We start from the raw sequence: 19,175 nt of genomic DNA, 5'->3' as shown, positions 1-19,175 counted from the left end.
GATCCACACAGTCAAAGGCTTTGGCATAGTCAATAAAGCAGAAGTAGACGTTTTTCTGGAATTCTCTTGCTTTTTCGATGATCCAGCAGATGTTGGCAATTTGCTCTCTGGTTCCTCTGCCTTTTCTAAATCCAACTTGAACATCTGGAATGTCACGGTTCATGTACCGTTGAAGCCTGGCTTGGAGAATTTTGAGCATTACTTTGGTAGCGTGTGAGATGAGTGCAACTGTGCAGTGGTTTGAGCATTCTTTGGCATTGCCTTTCTTAGGGATTGGAATGAAACTGACCTTTTCCAGTCCTGTGGCCACTGCTGAGTTTCCCAAATTTGCTGGCATATTGAGTGCAGCACTTTCACAGCATCATCTTTCAGGATTTGGAATAGCTCAACTGGAATTCCATCACCTCCACTAGCTTTGTTTGTAGTGATGCTTCCTAAGGCCCACTTGAATGTGCACTCCAGGATGTCTGGTTCTAGGTGAGTGATCACACCATCATGATTATCTGGGTCATGAAGATCTTTTTTGTGCAGTTCGTCTGTGTATTCTTGCCGTCTCTTCTTAATATCATCGGCTTCTGCTCTGCCCATGCCATTTCTGTCCTTATTGTGCCCATCTTTGCATGAAATGTTCCCTTGGTATCTCTAATTTTCTTGAAGAGATCTCCAGTCTTTCCCATTCTGTTTCCCTCTATTTCTTTACATTGATTACTGAGGAAGGCTTTCTTATCTCTCCTTGCTATTCTTTGGAACTCTGCATTTGGAAGTACATAATGAGTTTCAGTAAGTGTATCTTGAAGGAGGAAATAAATGTGACTCCACTTTTGTAAGTGTCGCCAGGTAGATCATGACACATGTTAGCATACCTGTGTATACACTGAGTACACCAGGTTTGGATAATTTGTATCTTTTAGTCAATGATGCCTTTTCCACTGCAACAGATACATTCAAATAAGATTTTGTGTTCACATTAAATCCCATTCTTTATTTTTAGCAACAAAGTAATAAAATATCTGTCCATATCTTTCTTCTAATTTTTTCAGCTCTTTTATCCCCAGATGGATCCACTGATATTCTTCACCTGTAAGATTATCTGTTCTTGCTTTTCAATCAACTAGCTTGTCACCCTTTATTACAATCTCTGTCCCTACAGCTGAGTTGTGGGATAACTTGGAATGAAGCAATGAACCTAGTTCTGAGGTTAAGCTGACTTGTAACAAATGTCAAATTCTAGCACTCCTTCCTTGGCTGCTTTTCATACATTGAAGGTGACAGGCAAACAGCCTGAAAGGCTATGGAGACCATACTTCTTCCTTGCCCTTTATGACCAATCAGTGTCCCTGCCTAGAAACTTGGTCCCTTTCTCTGGGTGTCAATTTGTTACCAGAGAAAAATCCTGTCTCTTTCCTTCCCATGGTCCATGCTTGATAGGATTTTTCTTGTCTGGAATATTCCCTGAGTGAGGGCTTCCCAAGTGGCATCAGTAGTAAAGAATCCACCTGACAATGCAGGAGACATAAGAGACACAGGTCTATCCCCGTGTCAGGAAGATCCCCCGGAGAAGGGAATGGCAACCCATTCAAGAATTCTTGCCTGGAGACTCCCATGGACAGGGGAGCCTGACAGGCTACAGTCCATGGGGTCGCAAAGAGTCGGACATGACTGAAGCGATTTAGCACACATTCTCTGAATGATCATTGCCTTCTGATAAAAGTACCAAGAATTGCCTGATTAAGCATTAAATGAATTCCTGTAGACTTGCTGTCTTTGTTTTTGTGTCCAAATTTAAAACAAGAACTTTACATGCACTTAAATTACTAGCCTGAGCTATATGGATGTTATTTTCCTTATCCTTGAACTTTCTCAAACCAAGGTGATTTTTCCAAAATCCATTAACCTCTACTGCCCGGATTCCAACAGGTCTTGCTCTTCTTTTATTTTTATTTTTTTCTGGAGTTTACCTCCAGTTCAGTCGCTCAGTCGTGTTCGACTCTTTGCGACACCATGAATCACAGCACGCCAGACCTCCCTGACCATCACCAACTCCCAGAGTTTACCCAAACTCATGTCCATCGAGTCAGTGATGCCATCTAGCCATCTCATCCTCTGTCGTTCCCTTCTCCTGCCTTCAATTTTTCCCAGCGTCAGGATCTTTTCCAATGAGTCAGTTTTTCACATCAGGTAACCAAAGTATTGGAGTTTCAGCTTCATTCTTCACAAAGAATACTCAGGACTGATCTCCTTTAGGATGAACTGGTTAGATCTTCTTGTAGTCCAAGGGACTCTCAAGAGTCTTCTCCAACACCACAGTTCAAAAGCATCAGATCTCAATTGTTCTCAATTAGTTCTTAATTCAGTACTAGGTAATTTTTGTTTTTGTCATTGGTTATTGAGTTTGCAGGGGAGGGGTTACTTTGGTTTGGTCTTACTGTTTATATTATAGAGGAATTAGATAGGGACAGCTCTACTTGCCACTTTTTAACTGCTTTGACAACTAAAGTCAATTCTTACTGCTTCTAGAAACAGAGCTGTTGCCTGATGCTTCTATATATGTTTTATTTCATTCTTTCAAATTTCATTTAAAAACAATCATTAATTGCATTTTAGTATTACGTTTAATTATCAATTCAACAGCCTTGAAGTTAGAACTTTTTGCTGGCTTTCTGCTCATAAGTTGGGTTTTCAAAATGTCCCTTCAAAAGAGAATAGTCTTTGAGGTTAGAAATAGGATGTTAGATAGAATTTGGGGGAAGAATTGCCTGGAAAAGAGCATGGCAACCCACTCCAATATTCTTGCCTGGAAAATGCCATGAACAGAGAAGACTGGCAGGCTACAGTCCATGGGGTCACAAAGGGTCAGACCGGAGTGAGGCAACTGAGCACACACATTCACAAACACAAGATTGAAAGCACTTTCATGATATTTGGGGAGCATAAGATAGGTTTTTGAATATAAACTGCTTAACACATATCTAGGAAAGTGTAGATGCTCATAATCTATGTTTCTTTGCTCTCTGCAAGCATTGTGAAGATTTCACCAATCTTCAAATTTAATCATTGCTCACTCATAGTATTTACCTTCGTGAACCGTCTTGTCCATAGTGAATTACAGGAAGGATTTATGTGTGTCTTGCTTCTTCTTTTGTGTCAACATTAGCTGTTGATTTAACTGCTAGATTTCCTCCTTATTTGAAATATTAGATGGAAAGAGTACATATTAAATGTAAAGACTAAGACACTTGCTTTTTCTTTAAAGGCTTAGGAAAACCAAAATACTTTAGATTGTCAGCTTGACAGAGGCTACAGTTGGGTGAAGAACTCTGAGATCATAATTGCATGACCCAAATTTCCCAAAAACCTAGGAGGTGTAAGCACTCCTGTCTTCAGGACACACCCTCTTCTTGGACCAGATAAATTGGCTCATAATGAACATCTCTGTTCTCATTCCAAGTGTTTATTTTCCTTAGTCTATTTTTTGATTGAACTCTCCCAGTGCTGCATAAGCCCACATATTTGCACACCTTCTGATACTATCACATTGCTGATAAATATGCTAGGAAATTCCATACAGCAGGTAAAAAATGCCATATTCAGTAAACGGTCATTTTATCCATAAACTGTATCATCTTTTAATCTTATCCTCAAATCAAATTATTTAAGGATAGCTCCCTAAGGCCAGGAAACTAATGGTGAATATATTTTACTCAAAGCCTATGTCAACCAACCAAAACATGATAATCATAATAAAGTGGCTGAAAAACTTTCCTATTATACATGCAGTATGTACATTCTTATCTATTGAACAAGAAAGTAGGCCACTCCACTTTCTGGGTTAAGATGAAAAGAAAATGAAAATAAAAGAGAAAGAGAGATAAAATTGGAATAAGAAAATCTAAAAGCTCTGGAATGGCAAATGCAATTTCAAACTAGAAGTTATTCCTATAATAAGATTCCTGTAAATACAAATATAAACAGAGCTGGTTGTTCACATCACAAAATGCAAAGAGCACTGAAAGAACTTTAAAGCATGATGAGGACAGATAAATGTACATATTTTCAATGCAGGAATATGCATTTTCTTAAGAAAAAAAAATTGAAGTGACAACTCATACCCCTTTTCACAAATTAGGTTTAGAAAACTATGATCCACACCACTAATATCTTCATGCAGTGTTAGACAGGGGAGATTATTTTCTTATACCAGGTAGTATATATACATGCTAGGCAGTGAATGTCAGAGAATTCACTGGGCATACTCTTTTAGATTCCATTCTTTGGAAAAGAATGTTGTATTCTAGAAGAAAAAAAAAATGACCAATCAATAGAAATTACAATAATAAAGTTCTGGGTTCAAGAAAAGAAAGAATTTTCTTATAATTAATGTCACTGTCAATGCTGTAGAAATTACTGTTTGCTATGGCAAGCAAATCTAGTACAGTCGGGAAACCAGATATCAGGTAGTGGTGATGTGCTTTCTGTGTGGTAGGAAATTGGAATAATTCATTTCTGGTCCTTCTCCTGGGCCACACTTAACATGATGCTCAGTGGAGCATTGATTTCTCAGGTTTACCTTGGACAGAATTAAAGATAAATTGGGGGGAAGAGAACTAATTTGGATTTGTGTCTTCTGTAGACCCCACAGTGTCTGAAAGCTGATTCCGTGCAGTCATATTCTCAGCCCATGATGAACACAGGATTCTGAATGGCAATGGTGCTTGATGGGGATTTGATGCAATATCATTTAAGAAGGAAGAAGCAATGGAAGAAGAGGTGGTAAAGAAAGGAGCTAAAGCAAGATATAGACACTCAGTTTCTTCTTTGGAATCCATACTTACATGATCAATAATAATGCATTAATAAAAGTTAGGAATAACCTATTGGGATTAGAGATTGACCATAAAATACAAAAAAAGACAAATTTGCACAGGGGAGAAGTTTTAAAAATGCAACATGTATGACATATAACAAACTAAATTGTTCCTTTTTTGGTGAAATTTAGATTGCAAAACATTGTTAAGATTTACACATGCCTGGAACAAAATCAGCTAGCACCAAGTTTAGCACGAAGGAAGGACTGTTCTGATACAGAGACACTGAGCCACTATCCAATTACAATGCTGTTGGAAGACAAAGTGATGGGTTTACAGAGCTGACCTTGGTACAGGAGTAAGGGAAGTTATGACCAACCTAGACAGTGCGTTAGAAAGCATAGACATTACTTTGTCAACAAAGGTCCGTCTAGTCAAGGCTATGGGTTTTCCAGTAGTCATGCATGGATATAAGAGTTGGACTATAAAGAAAGCTGAGCACCAAAGAATTGATGCTTTTGAACTGTGGTGTTGGAGAAGACTCTTGAGAGTCCCTTGGACTGCAAGGAGATCCAACCAGTCCATTCTAAAGGAGATCAGTCCTGGGTGTTCATTGGAAGGACTGATGTTGAAGCTGAGACTCCAATACTTTGGCCACCTGATGCAAAGAGCTGACTCATTTAAAAAGATTCTGATGCTGGGAAAGATTGAAGGCAGGAGGAGAAGGGGATGACAGAGGATGAGATGGCTGGATGGTATCACCGACTCAATAGACATGAGTTTGAGTAAACTCTGGGAGTTGGTGATGGACGGGGAAGCCTAGCATGCTGCGGTCACAAAGAGTCGGACACGACTGAGGGACTGAACTGAACTGAAGGGAAGCAATGTAGGATTACCCAAAGATTGTTAAACAAGACCCAATGTGAGGTAGAAAACCAAGGAAAAGTTACAAGAAGGAACCAAGAAAGGAAGAGAGGCACTGGTATGTGTCCCATAAAAACCCAAACTGGAAGAACTGAGAATACTGGAGTGCCGTAGTCCTTACATTTGTCTCACTGACTTGGGGGCAGTCAGTAGCGTGGTTGTCAGGGGCAAAGAATGTGGGGAAGAGTAGTTAGGGAGTTTGGAATTGACATGTATACACTGCTATATTTAAAACGGTTAACCAACAAAGACCTACTAGGTATCACAGGGAACTCTGCTCAATGTATGTGGCAGCCTGGATGGGAGGGGAGTTGGGGAAGAACGGACACATGTATGTGTATGGCTGAGTCACTCGCTGTGCACCTTAACCTATCACAGCATTGTGAATCGGCCTTTACCTGAAGTGAAGTCGCTCAGTCATGTCCGCCTCTTTCCCACCCCATGGCCTGTAGCCTACCAGGCTCCTCCATCCACGGGATTTTCCTGGCAATAGTACTGGCATGGATTGCCATTTCCTTCTCCAGGGGATCTTCCCAACTCAGGGATCGAACCCAGGTCTCCCGCATTGTAGACAGATGCTTTACTGTCTGAGCCACCAGGGAAGTCCTATACTTCAATGCAAAATAAAAAGTTAAAAAGTAACAACAATAAAAGAAAGGTTGGGAAAGTACAGAGATTTGCCTCCTCTGCTTCTCCGGTTTTCCTTCTCAATGTAAGCACCGGTTTTAGACTGAGGAAGAAGACCTTTCATGGATTCCTAAAGTAGTGCTTGTGAGTTCAGCTGAGATTGTATTATTCACTACAGCCTGCTGCCGTGACTGAACCATTCACTCAGCTGACAGACAGTGATACCACCTACTTGGCTAGAACAGAAGAGCTGTGAACCACTCACTGCGTATGTCTTGTGTCTGTGATATGCTTGGCATCGTACAAAATTTCCTTAAGTAACCAACTGGTTTCTCTCCTTCCAGTTCTCTTCCATGAGCATGTAGGTTTTGACAGTCATCTGTCAAAATCGGGTGTTGTTCTTTTCTTATTAGCTATAGAGAGCATAGCAGGCTGCCTGTCATTACCATACAAAGCATTTCCAGAACTAATACGGGCTGTGTGGGGTCAATTTACTAGCAAGAAAATTTTATTTACTGTGGAAGCAATTTGGCATATTTTTGTTCCGGGCAGAAGCCTGTTTGTGTGTTATAACTTAAGGGATGCTGCTTTAATGATTTTTTAGAGATACTCTTAAATTATCCAGTATGACTAAAGAAAGTTTGAACAACAATAACATTGGAAGATGATATTAAATATCTGGAGGGTTTAGTTGCTATAGGATTCTAGTCAGATAGAATTTTAAAGATGTAGGCATTTTTTCCTTATTCCCATTCACAAGCTTCTTGACTCTAACATTAAAATGTGAAGCCTATGAGGAAGAAATTTTAGGCCAAAACATCTGGGAAGATTATCAATACCCAAATAACCAAATGATGATCTTTCAAAATAAAACCAAGTATAGGATTTCACAGAAAATAAATAACCCAAGAAGGGAAATTGAACTTCATTATACTGGTTTTAAAATCTTAACAAGTCATGTAGCCTCTTACCTTGAACCTTTTCATTTTTAAATTGAGGGAAATTGTGCTAAATGTCCTGAAAATTACCTGTTTATCTTTAACTGTTTTTGCATATTTGGCCACCCACAAATCTATTACAAAATTACAGTAAAGGGATGATATGGGTCTTTGAATTTAAGTTGACATTAAAATAATTTTAAGTCAGGTTGTAACATTGTTTCCATATAGCTAAATGAAAGTTATGATGAATCAATTCACATATGGTGTCCTGAATAAGAAAGAATGTTTCATTTATTACTTGTTTGTCATTATTTCTTGGGCACATATTTTAAAAGGTATATCAGAGGATCAAAACATATTCCTGAAGGATGACAAAAATCAGATCAGGTCAGATCAGTCGCTCAGTTGTGTCCGACTCTTTGCGACCCCATGAATCGCAGCAGGCCAGCCCTCCCTGTCCATCACCAACTCCTGGAGTGCACTGAGACTCACGTCCATCAAGTCAGTGATGCCATCCAGCCATCTCATCCTCTGTCATCCCCTCTCCTCTTGCCCCCAATTCCTCCCAGCATCAGAGTCTTTTCCAATGAGTCAACTCTTCGCATGAGGTGGCCAAAGTACTGGAGTTTCAGCTTTAGCATCATTCCTTCCAAAGACATCCCAGGGCTGATCTCCTTAAGAATGGACTGGTTGGATCTCCTTGCAGTCCAAGGGACTCTCAAGAGTCCTCTCCAACATCACAGTTCAAAAGCATCAATTCTTCGGCGCTCAGCCTTCTTCAGAGTCCAGCTCTCACATCCATACATGACCACTAGAAAAACCATAGCCTTGACTAGACGAGATGACAAAAATAAGATGGTGTAATTATATACATATATATAGAATAATTAGAAACTAGAAAATTTTGCCTGGAGTACAGATGATTTCAAATATTCAAGAAGTTGTCATATGAAAGATGTATTAAATGTATTCCTTGTGACTGCAAGAGCAAAAATTGATGACAATAATCAGAAAGTAGAGGGAATCAGATTTTGGCTTAAATCATGATCAGTCAATAGTACCTTCAGCACCAGCTGCTGCTCCTGCTAAGTCGCTTCAGTCGTGTCCGACTCTGTGCGACCCCATAACGGCAGCCCACCAGGCTTCCCCATCCCTGGGATTCTCCAGGCAAGAACACTGGAGTGGGTTGCCATTTCCTTCTCCAGTGCATGAAAGTGAAAAGTGAAAGTGAAGTCGCCTCGTCGTGTCCGACTTTTATCGACCCCATGGACAGCAGCCCACCAGGCTCCTCTGTCCTTGGGATTTTCCAGGCAAGAGTACTGGAGTGCGGTACCATTGCCTGTAGAAAAGCCTGAGATCACTGAATCTCATTCAAATAAGATTGAATGTTTTTTCTAGCAGAATGCTACATACAGAATTAATGCAACAAAAGGGAAGGGGATTCAATACACTTCGGGGGATATTAAAGTACTTGGATTCCATTTATTTATTGCCATTTTAATGTATTTCCCAAGGAAGCTTTGAGAAAACTTGTATAATTATGGACAGAAGTTTTTGTCCCAGCCAGCTGCTTTGGGGAGGGGAGGAATTTTGTTTTTGTGCTGAAAGTGCTTTCATGTTTGTTTGTTTGTTTGTTTGTTTTTAACAAGATTTGTCTGTTTTCAGTGACACAGTGACATGCGTACTCTCTTTTAATTCTCGTTATCCTCTAAAACATCTCCGTGTTGTGTTTCTCTGACTATAGCATGTTCTACTTGAGGGCTATAAGCATCTCTATGTTTTTGTACAGAACACACGAAATCTAGTAAATTACGTTCACAATAAGTGTTTGTTAATTGATCAATTAATTACAGATCTAAAAGATTTTTGGATAAAATCATGAGTCTCAAATTCTCACTAGAATGACCTGTATATAAAAGTGGAAGATTCTAGAAGAGCTGAAAACTAATCAGTGATGAAATCCATCTGACAAAACTTTTTAGTTTTGCTAAAAATAGCAATGACGGCAACAGACTGAAGTATGATAACATAGGTCAATGTACATGTTCCCTCTTGCAAAATAGCAGCATATTCAGGAAGCATATTAAGAAAGCATTGACACCATGTAGACTCATATTCACCAGGCAAAATTACATTCAGTTGAATGTTATTAAAATTAGTTCACTTAATTGGTAAAAAGTTAAGTAGACACAACTCTTCTATAATTGTAAGCATGATCTAATTAGAAAGGGATTGACTTAGTCTAATGTCAAATTCATTGGCATTATTAGATGTCATTTCACCAGCAGTATCTGAAAATTGTGACATTAATGGTTCTCCAAATTTTTACACAGTTTCTATGTAATACAGACCTAGGAGGGCATGGAAGACTCAGGTCTTTTTACAGGAGAAAGTTGGGCATATTTATAGTTTATACACAGTATATGAGTTTTAAGGACATAGAAAAACAGTACCCTTCTTTCCCAGCTGATCTGAGAACCAACTGAGAAATGAGAAAAGAAAAATCCTACAAAAATTGAAATATTACTTACAGTTGACAATACTCATAATAACTGCTAAAATATTGAATTTTTCATAGTTCAAGTAGTGCTCTCTAAGTGATTTACATATATTAACTCATTTCATCTTCATAAAAGGCCTATGAAAGGTAATATTATTATCCCATTTTACATATAAATAAGACTAAAGCAAGGATGTATTAAATAATTGGACCAAAGTCACATGACTAGTAAATTGCAGGGCTCAGATCTAAGTCATGGTGCCAGAGTGCTCTTCACTATTAAATGTTGCTCCTTTTCCGATTGATACTGGGGTTATGCCTTCATCTATGGGCAAGTTCTAATACTGAATCTTATGGACAGTCATCCATCCAACACCCACAGCTCTGGGCTGGAACAGAACTCACACCCAGGGAGAGGCTGACCCTGGCCAAAGCTCAGGAGGCAAAAGAATCAAATGCATGATGTCTGTGGACAGCTTGCTCTCAAGAGAAAGGAAGAGGAAGGTGCACCACAGATGTCCATTTTATTTCTCCAAAATTCCCAACCCAATGAACTGCCTCTTCTTCCTTGGAGGAGAGAGGAAAAAGATGTAGAATAGAACATGTATTACTTTACTGGTATTACCTCTTTATGGAAGAAAACATTCGTAATGAAGACATGTCCCATGCTCACCTACCTCCCTACTACCTTCTCTAACTTTTCTGTTCTCTTAAACTGGCCTAAACCTACGGTCCACCAGGGATGTGGGGAGGAGATCAGCAATGCATCAGGAAAATCTATTTCCAATTTCATGAGGGGACCAATCACTGTCTATAAGGGCACCACTGAGGGAAATTTGAGATTTTGCCTGCAGAGAGCTCTGAAATAGGTATGACTATTCCAAATCAATGACTTCCGGGTCTGCCAAAACAGACACCATTCAAAAAAGTTTTTTTTCCTTCTAGAATTGGATATTTCTATCCAGCAAATCACTTCACATTATTCCAACATTTAAACAGGATTTAACTTTATTTACTATCATCATCCTTCTCATCCCATGTTTAATATTCCTTATCTGTGCTTTTTTTTTTTTTTTTTGGCTAGAGTCAAAAGTGCAAAAATTCCATCGTTGTGGTCTGTCAGACAAAAGTAACATCTCTACAATTTCTATCTTCAGCCTAAATAAGGAATACAATTTGGAACAGCTGACCCCTTGCGGTAGACTCCTCTGGGCATCAACAGTTTAAAACTGGAATCTCAGTCACGTCCAGTAGTCAGGAACTGAATATTGAAGAGTAGCAAATATCATTGTGCTTATTGATACCTGAAAGGCCTGATTATGGAAAGACAGTCTTACTCTATAATGAAAATTTGCTTCTGTCTTCTTTGCTTATTAACACTTTTGTGCATCTGTAGCCTGCCAACATCCACTGAGGTTTTTGAAAGACTCGTGAACATATTCTAAGGCCAATACTTTTGAATTCAAAATCAAGCTGCAGCAAAGTACATCTCAAAATACCCAGTGTCTATTCCTGTGTTGACACCCTCACCTTTGTTGAAGCAACACGGCTAAACTCAGCTCTATCCATACTATCGGCATCTGCAAAAGTCAGATGCAAATAAGCCTGTGATCAAGATCCTTGGGGGGCTTCCTAAGTGGCTCAGCAGTAAAGAACCCACCTGTCAATGCAGGAGACACATGAGACGTGAGTTCAATCCCTGGGTTGGGAAGATCCCCTGGAAGAGGAAATGGCAACCCTCTCCAATATTCTTGCCTGGAGAATTCCACGGACAGAGGAACCTGTCCATAGCATTGCAAAGGGTCAGACATGACTAAGGACGCACGTGTGCAAGATCCAGAGTCTGTGCTATTACTAAAAAGCCATTTTTGGTGAGGACCTCAACCAATATCTCTGAAATTCTTTTTCTCACTTTTCCTGAAGCTGACAGATTGTACCTTTCTTGAGGCACTTATTTCATTTAAAGAGGGAAAAGTGTTTAGGCAGATAACTTAAGGTCCATGGTCAGTTGCCTGGCCTTTACAAAAACAGTCACACACCTGGGATGAAGCCAATAGGAATATCAATGACTCATATATAAAAGAAAAAATATATACACAGACCTCATGTATATAATCATCATCTCCTAAAGACATTATGCACGTAACCAAAGCATCATGATTTCAACTAAGAAATTTGAAGTGATCCCAAGAATATTTTGTATAGAGCTTGTGTCTTTACACAAAGATCTAATCATAGCTAACATATTACATTAGGTCTTCTTTTGTCTTTAATCTAGAACAACATCCTCTCCTTGTTTGTTCCTTGACATTGACATTTGGCAGAGTCTAGGACGACTGTCTTTTTTTCTCTATTAAACTTTTTATTTTGTATTGTGGCATAGCCGATTAACAATGCTGCAATATTTTCAGATGAATAGCAAAGGAACTCAGCCATACACATACATGTATCCATTTGTCCCCAAACTCCCCTCCCATCCAGACTGCCACATAACATTAAGCAGTAAGTAGGTCCTTGTTGGTTATCCATTTTAAATATAGTAGTGTGTACCAACTGTCTTTTAAATACTCCACATCCTGGATCAGTCTGTTTTCTCAAAAAGCAGTTTAACTTATTTTCTGTCCTCTCAGTTTCCTGCACCGTGAAAATTAAGTCAATGAGAGCATCAGTCAGTCCAGAAAATGTACCAAAACTAGCATTCTGTTTCAGTGCAAATACTTCAGTGGATTTTGTTTTGCATCACTGCTCTCCCACTTCCTTGGAAGACGGAGAAACCTATGTAGCCCAAAAGAAGAAAGAGTCCTAGGTATGTTTGCCATTGATCTTTTTCCAAATGACTATCCCGTTGTCAATGGGTAAACATTGCATATTTCCTCAGTGATTTGAAACATCACTTTCATAGTGCACCAAATCCTTCTTTGTACTCCAGTATACTCTGGATTTTCTATTTGCGTTTGTCTGTTTCTTCACACACTAATATCACTTGTTTTTAATTATAGTAAAGAGAAGCGTGACACAGTACAGTTTACTCTATATTTGGAGCAGTCACATCTTCTTTTTCTTCTTTCTGCTACTTTTTCTTTTGCAGGCCTTCTCTAACCGTTAGAGCTTATTTATTTTTCCATATGAATCTTAGAATCAGATTGCTAGCTGCAGAATAAAAAGTTCTTGTGGAGATGTTTATAGCTATTGTCACAAATTTATATATTAACTTTGGAAGAAGTGACATTTTTATGATGCTGAGTTTTCTTATCCAAAATAAAGAGATCTTTCTATTTGCTCAAAACTACTTCTGTGACTTTCAGGATTTTTTTTTTTTTTAAGTCCTTCACATGTAAGTTTTGTGCACTGCTCATTTGGTCAGTTTCTAAGTACTTCATCTTTTCTTGTTATTGTAAATGAAGATGTCATCTCTTTCATTATATTTCTTAACAGCTAGTGTTTGTGTAGACAAATATTATTGATTTTCGTATGTTAATTTTATATCCTTCTACCTGAGTAAGTTTTCTTATTACTTATATTATTTCAGCATTAAACCTCTTGGGTTTTACAGACACAAAATTATATCAATTTCAATGAGGTATTTTAAGAGCTTTTCCTTTTCAATTTCAGTGCCTAGAATTGTTTTCTTATTTATGTCTGCAAAGTCTAGTATCTTTAACTCAGCATTAAAAAGAACCAGAGATAGGAGTTCTCATCTTATTCCTGATTTTAGCAAGAAGATTTCTAGTATTTCTCCATTAAGTGGGACATTGGCATTTGGAATGAGGTATATGTGTTATTATTTTAAGGGAATATCAATCGATTATTTATTAAATAATTTCCTTTGAGTTAGAAATAGCTGTTGACTCTTACCACAACATAATATGTTATGCTGCAGCATAATATATTCTTCAGTGTAATATGCAATAATCAAATGTTTTCTTTGTTCTCTTTAAGCTTATTATTATAGATAATTACATGAATGGATTTCCTAATATTGAATCATCTTTATATTTGTGAAATAAGTGCCCTTTGGTATGATATATTAAATTAAAAGATGCTTACTTCTTGGAAAGAAAGTTATGACCAACCTAGATAGCATATTCAAAAGCAGAGACATTACTTTGCCAACAAAGATCCGTCTAGTCAAGGCTATGGTTTTTCCTGTGGTCATGTATGGATGTGAGAGTTGGACTGTGAAGAAGGCTGAGTGCCGAAGAATTGATGCTTTTGAACTGTGGTGTTGGAGAAGACTCTTGAGAGTCCCTTGGCCTGCAAGGAGATCCAACCAGTCCATTCTGAAGGAGATCAGCCCTGGGATTTCTTTGGAGGCAATGATGCTGAGGCTGAAACTCCAGTACTTTGGCCACCTGATGCGAAGAGTTGACTCATTGAAAAAGACCCTGATACTGGGAGGGATTGGGGGCAGGAGGAGAAGGGGACGACAGAGGATGAGATGGCTGGATGGCATCAGTGACTTGATGGATGTGAGTCTGAGTGAACTCCAGGAGTTGGTGATGGACAGGGAGGCCTGGTGTGCTGCGATTCATGGGGTCACAAAGAGTCGGACACGACTGAGCGACTGAACTGAACTGAATATGTTGTTGAACTCTATTCAATAATATATTATTTAGGATCTTTCTATCCATATTCATAGTGTGATAACAATCTTTATTATGCATTTTTTAAAAATTTTGTTCCTATTTTCTGGAATAACAGTATTGGGTTTATATGGTTTCTGAAGGTCTAACAGAATTGTCTAGTAAAAGAATTAAGACCTGGTGATTGTTGTGACTAGTCCTTTGATAATTTTTTTCATGTTTTTTCCTCTGATAGTTGGTTGTTTTAAACATTCTCTGTCTACTGTGGATGTTTGGGTAAATTATATTTCCCTAGAAAAATTAATTACTTTATGTAATTATTTTATTTATGTATTTTAAATTTATTTGCATAGAGGTAGGCAACCAAAACCTTTGATTGTGTGGATCACAACAAACTGTGGAAACCTCTTAAAGAACTGGGAATATCAGACCACCTAACCTGCTGAAGCTGAAACTCCAATACTTCGGCCACCTGATGTGAAGAACTGACTCACTGGAAAAGACCCTGATGCTGGGAAAGACTGAAGGCAGGAGGGGAAGGGGACGACAGAGAATAAGATGGTTTGATGGCATCACTGATGTGATGGACCTGAGTTTGAATAGGCTCCTGGACTTGGTGATGGACAGGGAGGCCTGGTGTGCTGAAGTCCATGGGGTTGCAAAGAGCTGGACATGACTGAGCGACTGAACTGAACTCATGCAACTAGTCTCTTATGAATACTTTTATATCTTCTCATCCATTTCTATTTTGCATAATTTTTACACTTTTTTTCCCATCTAGTAAATTAAGCTAACTAGTGTTTTAGAATTATTTGTCATCATTTTCTTCTTCTAACATTTCTTCTCTTACTCTTACTCTTATAATTTCTTCTGTTTTTCCAAACATAGCTATTTTTTTTCCAGTTGAGACCATTATTATAGTCATTTATTTCTATTATTTATTTTCTTAATATACATATTTATGATTTTAAATTTTTGTTGCCATTGCTCTAATTGACCTCACAAATTTTGGTATGTAGTGCTTCTTATTATTACTATCACCTCTGAAAGAAATTCTGACATTTTGTATATAATCTCCTGAGACCCAAGAGTTATATCAAAGAGAATTAAAATGTCAAGGTGAAATGGTTTTCTAAACTGTGTTCATAATTTGTTTACTGAAAATATGGTTTGTTTTATTTCCACTTTATGGGATGTACTGAAGTGATCTCTGTGGCCTAATTTATGGAGAGTTTGGGACAGTATTCCAAGTTCTTGAAAAAATAAATGCATTGTTAGGAGGAAGGCATTGCTATATATTCTTGTGGTCTTTTTTATTACATGTATAAGTCTTCTATATTCTTATTTTTTTTTGTCCACACAAACCATCTTGAATTAAGATTTATATATGAACGTTAACTATGATTAGTGTGATTCTATCAGTTTCTCCTTGTATGTTCTACATTTTAAGCCTATGGGCTGGTTGATTTCATACCTGATGCATATACATTCAAAACTGTTATGGTGTTATTGTGAATGATGTTCTTTTGTATCATAAAGTGTCCTTCTTGCTTTTGTTTAATGCTTTTAGGATTGTATTCAAAGGGGATCTATATTCAAACTAATATTGTTAATTATCTAGATTTCCAGAGCTGCTTTTAAAGTTTGCACCTACTTGATCTACTTTGTACATTAAAAAAAATATTTTAGCCTTTTTGAATCATTTTGTTTTACATGTGTTTTACATTGGCTCTTGCTTTGTGAAAATGTCTTATACTGTCTTTCTGTTAACAGGTTATTGGGGTGGCAGCCAGGAGGAGCTACCCCACGCCCCCACGCCAGGGGCGGCGGCCGGGAGGACCAACCCCACGTCCAAAGAACTGTGGCTGCGAGGGCGCAGGAAGGCCTAGAGGAGCTATCCCACGTTGAAGATCAGGAAGGGCAGCAGTGAGGAGATACCCCTCGTCCAAGCTAAGGAGCAGTGGCTGCGCTTTGCTGGAGCAGCCGTGAAGAGATACCCCATGCCCAAGGTAAGAGAAACCCAAGTAAGATGGTAGGTATTGCAAGAGGGCATCAGAGGGCAGACACATCGAAACCATACTCACAGAAAACTAGTCAATCTAATCATACTAGGACCACAGCCTTGTCTAACTCAATGAAACTAAGCCATGCCCATGGGGCAACCCAAGACGGGTGGGTCATTGTGGAGACATCTGACAGAATGTGGTCCACTGGAGAAGGGAATGACAAACCACTTCAGTATTCTTGCCTTGAGAACCCCATGAACAGTATGAAAAGGCAAAATGATAAGATACTGAAAGAGGAACTCCCCAGGTCAGTAGGTGCCCAATATGCTACTGGAGATCAGTGGAGAAATAACTCCACTAATTGGAGTTATTTCAATGAAGAATGAAGGGATGGAGCCAAAGCAAAAACAATACCCAGCTGTGGATGTGACTGGTGATAGAAGCAAGGTCTGATGCTGTAAAGAGCAATATTGCATAGGAACCTGGAATGTCAGGTCCACGAATCAAGGCAAATTGGAAGTGGTCAAACAAGAGATGGCAAGAGTGAATGTCAACATTCTAGGAATCAGCGAGCTAAAATGGACTGGAATGGGTGAATTTAACTCAGATGACCATTATATCTACTACTGCGGACAGGAATTCCTCAGAAGAAATGGAGTAGCCATCAAGGTCAACAAAAGAGTCCGAAATGCAGTACTTGGATGCAATCTCAAAAATGACAGAATGATCTCTGTTCGTTTCCAAGGCAAATCATTCAATATCACAGTAATCCAAGTCTATGCCCCAACCAGTAACGCTGAAGAAGCTGAAGTTGAATGGTTCTATGAAGACCTACAAGACCTTTTAGAACTAACACCCAAAAAAGATGTCCTTTTCATTATAGGGGACTGGAATGCAAAAGTAGGAAGTCAAGAAACACCTGGAGTAACAGGCAAATTTGGCCTTGGATTACGGAATGAAGCAGGGCAAAGACTAATAGAGTTTTGCCAAGAAAATGCACTGGTCATAGCAAACACCCTCTTCCAACAACACAAGAGAAGACTCTATACATGGGCATCACCAGATGGTCAACACCGAAATCAGATTGATTATATTCTTTGCAGCCAAAGATGGAGAAGCTCTATACAGTCAACAAAAACAAGACCGGGAGCTGACTGTGACTCAGATCATGAACTCCTTATCACCAAATTCAGACTTAAATTGAAGAAAGTAGGGAAAACCACTAGACCATTCAGGTATGACCTAAATCAAATCCCTTATATTTATACAGTGGAAGTGAGAAATAGATTTAAGGGACTAGATCTGATAGAGTGCCTGATGAACTATGGACTGAGGTTCGTGACACTGTACAGGAGACAGGGATCAAGACCATCCCCATGGAAAAGAAATGCAAAAAAGCAAAATGGCTGTCTGTGGAGGCCTTACAAATAGCTGTGAAAAGAAGAGAAGTGAAAAGCAAAGGAGAAAAGGAAAGATATAAACATCTGAATGCAGAGTTCCAAAGAATAGCAAGAAGAGATAAGAAAGCCTTCTTCAGTGATCAATGCAAAGAAATAGAGGAAAACAAAAGAATGGGAAAGACTAGAGATCTCTTCAAGAAGATTAGAGATACCAAGGGAACATTTCATGCAAAGATGGGCTCGATAAAGGACAGAAATGGTATGGACCTAACAGAAGCAGAAGATATTAAGAAGAGGTAGCAAGAATACACAGAAGAACTGTACAGAAAAGATCTTCACGACCAAGATAATCACGATGATGTGATCACTGACATAGAGCCAGATATCCTGGAATGTGAAGTCAAGTGGGCCTTAGAAAGCATCACTACGAACAAAGCTAGTGGAAGTGATGGAATTCCAGTTGAGCTATTTCAAATCCTGAAAGATGATGCTGTGAAAGTGCTGCACTCAATATGCCAGCAAATTTGGAAAACTCAGCAGTGGCCACAGGACTAGAAAAGCTCAGTTGTCATTCCAATCCCAAAGAAAGGCAATGCCAAAGAATGCTCAAACTACCGCACAATTGTACTCATCTCACACGCTACCAAAGTAATGCTCAAAATTCTCCAAGCCAGGCTTCAGCAATACGTGAACCGTGAACTTCCTGCTATTCAAGCTGGTTTTAGAAAAGGCAGAGGAACCAGAGAATTGAAAAAGCAAGAGAGTTCCAGAAAAACATCTATTTCTGCTTTATTGACTATGCCCAAGCCTTTGACTTGTGGATCACAAGAAACTGTGGAAAATTCTCAAAGAGATGGGAATACCAGACCACCTGACCTGCCTCTTGAGAAATCTGTATGCAGGTCAGGAAGCAATAGTTAGAACTGGACATGGAACAACAGACTGGTTCCAAATAGGAAAAGGAGTACGTCAAGGCTGTATATTGTCACCCTGCTTATTTAACTTATATGCAGAGTACATCATGAGAAATGCTGGACTAGAAGAAGCACAAGCTGGAATTAAGATTGTCGGGAGAAATATCAATAACCTCAGATATGCAGATGACACCACCCTTATGGCAGAAAGTGAAGAGGAACTCAAAAGCCTCTTGATGAAAGTGTAAGTGGAGAGTGAAAAAGTTGGCTTAAAGCTCAACATTCAGAAAACGAAGATCATGGCATCCGGTCCCTTCATGGGAAATAGATGGGGAAACAGTGGAAACAGCGCCAGACTTTATTTTTCTGGGCTCCAAAATCACTGCAGGTGGTGACTGCAGCCATGAAATTAAAGGACGCTTACTCCTTGGAAGGAAAGTTATGACCAACCTAGATAGCATATTCAAAAGCAGAG

Source organism: Bison bison, unplaced genomic scaffold, assembly GCF_000754665.1.
Source record: "Bison bison bison isolate TAMUID 2011002044 unplaced genomic scaffold, Bison_UMD1.0 scf7180017864105, whole genome shotgun sequence".
Classification (NCBI taxonomy): Eukaryota; Metazoa; Chordata; class Mammalia; order Artiodactyla; family Bovidae; genus Bison; species Bison bison.
The sequence above is the reverse complement of the archived record's forward strand: the minus strand, read 5'-3'. Positions refer to the sequence as shown.